Source organism: Ipomoea nil, unplaced genomic scaffold (genome assembly GCF_001879475.1).
Source record: "Ipomoea nil cultivar Tokyo-kokei standard unplaced genomic scaffold, Asagao_1.1 scaffold2749, whole genome shotgun sequence".
Classification (NCBI taxonomy): Eukaryota; Viridiplantae; Streptophyta; class Magnoliopsida; order Solanales; family Convolvulaceae; genus Ipomoea; species Ipomoea nil.
In genome coordinates this window covers 509,217-515,256 of record NW_017619177.1, presented here as the reverse complement: position 1 = coordinate 515,256, position 6,040 = coordinate 509,217, and the positions used below count along the sequence as shown (strand labels likewise).

At 34.5% G+C, this 6,040-nt stretch overlaps 1 long non-coding RNA gene and 1 other non-coding gene across 6 annotated transcripts; one reads left to right on the top strand and one right to left on the bottom strand.

The window, feature by feature from the left end:
- Positions 1-1,210: 1,210 nt before the first annotated feature.
- TRNAS-GCU lies at positions 1,211-1,291 on the bottom strand. The gene has a single exon. It is a non-coding gene; the product is annotated as a tRNA-Ser (tRNA).
- A 381-nt stretch (positions 1,292-1,672) lies between these two features.
- On the top strand, positions 1,673-5,377 carry LOC109156625. 5 transcript variants are annotated; one of them, XR_002050081.1, is made up of 8 exons: positions 1,673-2,027; positions 2,446-2,652; positions 2,794-2,856; positions 3,007-3,026; positions 3,136-3,379; positions 3,820-3,922; positions 4,008-4,142; positions 5,202-5,377. It is a non-coding gene; the product is annotated as an uncharacterized LOC109156625 (long non-coding RNA). The 5 variants fall into 5 exon arrangements; XR_002050079.1 differs by having other exon boundaries at positions 3,007-3,379; XR_002050078.1 differs by lacking the exon at positions 3,007-3,026 and having other exon boundaries at positions 2,794-2,927.
- Positions 5,378-6,040: the final 663 nt, after the last annotated feature.

The following is a 6,040-nucleotide window of genomic DNA, read 5'->3' as shown; positions in this document are numbered from 1 at the left end:
TTCTTGTAAATAAATAAGGTATAAGTGCAATCTTTATAACCAAATCATAATAATCTTACTAACTTATTATCTCTAATGTTCAAACAAACAGAAAAATAAAATAAAATAAAAAACATCTTAAAACTACTTGGCTAGTGGCTACATATTGGGCTGCCGCTATTGTTTAGAATGCAAGTAGAACGACCTGTTAGGGGCAAAAATCAATTTCTCATGCGGTATTGGTGGTGAACGGGTGAATGGTACATGTTTCAAGTTATCTCTACAGATTCAGGGCTTGAAATCATTTGTGCCAATCGTTATACCCTGCACCACGACGCACATAGCATTGTGCGCCCCGCGCCTCCCAAAACGACGTCGTTTTGGTAAGTTATGTATGGAGTTGACGTGATTATGTGTATTTGTTTATACAATTATGTGTATTTATTTATATAATTATGTGTATTTGTTTATAAAATTATGTGTATTCTAGTATAAAATTATGTACATTTTTTAACATGAGATTTTTTTTTAAAAGAAAATTAACCGCCAACACTGGGTAGCGAAATTTTTAAAAAAAAAAATCTGAAACGACGTCGTTTTGCATCAGGGCACACAATGCAATGCGCACCCTGGTGCACGATATAAATTGCCTCATCTGTGCCGTTGAGGAAACATAACGGTTTTACCATGCGGTATACTCAATTAATTATGGAATATTGGGTCCCCCAAAAAATTGAGGCAATGTGCTATTGGGCAATTTGCACACCCTAACATCCGGCCCTAGCGTCTCTACGCCCAACCCTGGGTAAGGGCAAAGGGCAAATTATTCTGTGGACCTAGGTCCACCTTGAAATGTAGATCCGGGTCGAAAGATACACAATTTACATGTCCCTGTATTGTATTTACAAATTCTAAAAACATAGAAACATAATTTATAATCTAGATGTTCACAATTCCAATACTAAAAATATATAATTTAGGACTAGGTAAAACAAAAACTGTAACCACTCTTTTTTTTTTTTTTTAAATCAAGGTGGACATGGTCTGATTAGGAGACAATATCTTGTGAAAATGAAATATTTATTAAAAAGAAAAACAAAAATTAAATATAGTGACACTATAACCATGGCTCCCAATACTGCGACTTTTCTTCCAAAGATGGCTCACGGCAATGACCACATACATATACTAAAACTAGTTACACAGCACAGTTTTTTTCAAAACTAGAAACCGTCGCTTGAGAGATTCAAACTCTCGCGGGGAACCCCATGTACATAGCAGGCACACGCCTTAACCATTCGGCCAAAACGACAATTGCAAATGAAATTCTAAACAGTTGCAATTATTAATGTAACACCCCTAAATTTTTGAAACTTTTAAAACTTATATAATAAAGGTAAATCCTCATTAAATTCCAAAATCAAACATAAGAGTGTGTGGTGCCACTAGTACAAAATAGAGCAAAGAAATATGATTTTAGGCTACCCTTCTTTAAACAAGGGTAGTGTATTGTTAAAAAAAAAAAGACAATGACATAATTGTAAATAAATGAATATGAAACCGCTACCCTTTTAAAAAAAAAGGGTAGCGATTTTTTCTTCCAAAAAAAAGACGGTGGCATAATTGTAAATATGAATACTTTCCACTGCCCTTCCCCGTAGAAAGGGTAGCGGGGAAACAAAAATAAAAAAAAAACAGATCTCGCTGACCTAGCTGCGCTCACTCTCATATCTCACCTCTCCTCAACGCGTCTTCCTGCCTCCACCATCACTCTCACCACACCTCCGTCGTCGCTGCGCTCCTCCCCATAGGCCACACCTCCGTCGTCGCCCTCACCAGCGCCTCCCTCATCCTCCCACGACGCCGCTTACACCGCCTCTCTCACCACGACTCCCTCAGCCACGACCAAAAACCGCCGCCGCCACCAAGATAAGGATCCAACGCCTCTCTCATCAGCCACCCACGACCCCGCCACCACCCTCGCCACCGCCGCGGCTGCTTCTGTGACTTCCACCGTCGGCAGCTGGTGAACAGAACTGTACGTGCAGGTAATTTTTTTTTGTTAAAATTATTTTTTTATAATTATCATTGTAATATATATTATATTTGTTAATTTTTATTTCGAATTTTTAGTTATTTGTTGTTATTTTTGTTGATATACCCTAATATGTGTAAAGATATGAATTTAGTTGTTATTTTTGTTGGGATTATATAGTAATGTGTGCATATATGGTATAATATATGACTAGAAGTACGGATTTTGGTTATGAATTTTGATTATTATTATTTTATTTAGAATTTTGACATTTTAATTATTTATTTTTGAATTTTAATAAATGTTGTGTGAAATAGGTATTTTGATAAATTGTTTATTTTTTATTTGATGAAATATGTATTTGATAAATTATTTATGATAAATATGTTGTTTGATGAATAAATATGGCATAATTGTATATTTGATGATAGGTATTTATTTGAACATAGCTGGCATAAATCGGGAACATTGATATGTTTGGTTCTCAGCCGATCACAAGTAGGAAGAGAGGAGGAACAAAGCTGCCAAAAGAAAGTCTTTAGCTTTGGAGGGAGTTTGAATTTCCAGAATCTGGTCCAAATTGGGACTTGGACAGAACTGAAATCACCTGCAAGAGTATTATAGCAACTACGCACAGTGTAAGTACCCTTATCATCCTCCGTCCATATAATTTTATCCTTTTAACTTGCTGTCTGGAAGAGGGATACTCTTTATGAGGTTCACATCACTTTGGTTGAAAAGAGTATTAATAAGGGTGTCATTCCATGATGAATTTCCAGGTTGGATAAGGCCAGCAACTTTAGTGATTCCAGATTGAATGGGTGCAAGGGGCTGAATGAATGGTTGGTTCTTGTTTGGCATAGATGTCAACCTTTATGCATTGGTGTTTGATGAATCTGTTTTAAATGATGCAGTAAGTGAGGAGTTTGGTAATTCTCTTTGCTAATTAGCTTCTTTTTTTTTAAAATGTTTTTGTGTTGCACAACTGGAAGATGGAAATTTCTCTATACAGGTCAGTTTAGTTGAAATGCTTTTCTAATTAGACTAATGTAGGAGATCTGGCCAAAGTGGTTACAGATACGCAGTTATCTATTTATTTGTGCATATTTTTTGAAATGTAGGAGATCTCCTCGGTCCTCTCCTAGTAACCAGGACAGAGCTGAACCATCTGATTTTCAGTATTTCTCTGAATCCTTAAGTAGTTTAGATGATGATCTTGAAAGAGTGAAAACTGGATTTAGAAAAAAGAAGAAATGGCATGCTTCAGATGATGATTTTTCCTCACGTTCAGCTTAGGCCTGCAGACAGTGTAGAGAAGGCTTCTAAAACTGCTGAGATAAACCCGAGGAAAATCAAGATGAGGAGGTATGTTTCTTGTACATTCTATGACCTATTGACTTTGACTGCTCATATTATGATACTAATTATCTAACTCTTAATCATAAGTGACCCAAGTCTGTGGTTTCTATTGATCTGTTGAGTCTGAGGATAGGGCATCACCATCACTTTAACTTGTATTGTTTATTGGCCATTGGCCATGGTGTAGCTTTGTTTATTATTATTATTATTATTATTATTATTATTATTATTATTATTATTATTTACTTTCAAAGGTACAGATGTATTTTAGTTGTTAACCTCCCATAAATGCTTGAAAAATGCATCTCCTCTACCCAAAGTGGAACAATTCTGTGTTAGTTTTCAGCAAAGTATATTAGTTCTAACTTCTCTACTAGAATTTTTATGATGGGCTTTTTGTGTGATCAAGTTGGATTACCCGTTTTTCTATTCTATTTCTGGTTCAGACTAGAAAAGTAAATCCAAGAGAACTCAACCCATATTTGAAGGATAAACGCTTTAAAGCGAGTTAAAGAGCAAGCTGCTCTCGAAGGACGAAAGTTGGATGAGGTAGATACTCATGGATTGCTGTTAGAATTTGTTTAGTAGTCTCTAGCATGCGTATTAGTATATAATGCAGTAAGTGTTATTACAGGTAGTTGAAGAATTGTGGGGTTCATTGAGTCAACTAGCTGTTTCTGTTGCATCCCGCAAAGTTGCCCCAAACCATGCTCATCTTCATGCCATCAAAAGTAGAAGGGGTGTAATGGGAGAGTGATCTGTTGAGAAGGTAATTCTCTAAATTAACTACTTTAGTCACCTTAATTCTATGTCATATGTGTGTTTTGTCTTAATGTATTCTAATGTTTTATTGATTCTTGTTTCTTCCAACTCCCATACTTCGTATAAGCATTGTCCTTAAAATCTCTAGATTCAATTTTTTTTTTAATAAATAATTGTTGACTCTGGGTTGTTTGATTGGAAGTTTTCTAACTTTAATACTTTCTATACTATGAGGATTATTGGGTTTTTGTCTTGTGACCTTAAAATAGTTGAATTTTGATGGGTGTCTAAGTTTTCAATCTGTATTAGGCTGGTTTGGTGCACAACGTTCATTTTACATAATAAGATTAAACTAAGAAGTTCTTGCAGCAAACCCCAACAAGATCTCTGTTAAGGCTTATTTGAGTAGAGATAAATGGGATAATCAATTAGAGAGACAAATGCTCTATCTTCTTAACATATGTCTAAAAGAAGCAATTATTGGGTCAAGGACTGTTGGTCATTATAGTTTTCTGGTATGAGTTTAGGTATACTTGACTTTATTGAACTATAATACTATAGAAGCACTTGATGATCACTTGATAGCTGTCCAAAGGGATCATTAACATAGTTCCCAAATAGAAGAAAGGAGAATAAGAACTTTGACATTTGAGGATAAGCTGATATGTCTAGGTGACAGATATTAGTAATCAAACTACTAACTAAAGGAATTCCTTCAGGTTTTAGATTGTTTAGTTGTTATTAGTGCTTTTCTTCTCCAGTTCCCCCATATTTGTTTCCACCTTCTAGAGAACCTGCAACTATAGTTTGAATTTGGTAATTTTATTGTTGTGAAACATTATGAAAATCTCTCAAAAAACTGTAGGAATGAGGAATAGACTTGGATTCTCTGTGAATGAAAATATGCTTGCCTATTTAGATGATAATTTTTTTTCTAAAGTTAATATAGCAAAATGTTTGGGAGAGTTAATTTTCTTCTGATTCTTGCTCATGAGCTATTTAATTTACTATTTTATATTATGAAGATACTTAAGTTTTTTTTCCTGGCATAAAATGACTATTGCAGTGTACTACAGAAGTTGGATCTGCAATGTCCTAGTCTTTTCCTGATATATTTGACTTAGTTTTAGCTCCCTTGTGATAGATTTATAACACCTGTTAAACTTGGAATCAATTAGCTGTGATTCATGTGCTTGGCTATTAATGAATCTAATTTATATTTATATATATCAGTAATGCACTTATTTGTTTCAAGTGAATTTCATACATCTTTTTTTACTATATACATTGTACTAGTTCTGCTTAATCGTTCTTATATTGGTTGTATTGAAATATTGATGATTATCATTAGTTAATTAGGATATATTATTAATGGTTGGATTAAATTGATTATTGTGAATGATTAATTTAGATTATGTTGAATATGGACGAAAGATTTTGTTGTGGATTGCGTTATATTATGAATATTATTGTAGGATTGTAGTATTATGTTTGATATGTAGTGTATGAATTCCGTATAGGATTTAAAAATAAATAAAATTGAGAAATTTAAATATAATAATGATTTTTTTTTAATTTATAAAAAAACAATCCGCTACCCTTCCTTGTAAAGAAGGGTAGCGGATTGTTTTAATAAATTAATGGTATTCGCTACCCTTCCTTTTAAAGAAGGGTAGCGGATTCTTAACTTTCCGCTACCCTTGTTCAAGGGTAGCGGAAAGCTCAGGGTTTTCAGCGACCCTAGTATCCGCTACCCTTGTACAAGGGTAGTGAATAGCCCTTTACAAGGGTAGCGGATGTGCAAATCTGTACTAGTGTGCTATGCCACATCTGAGCTGGAGAATCCAGATGCACAGGCTAACTATCTAAAATCCTCAATGCAATGTCAATACATAATCATGGCAT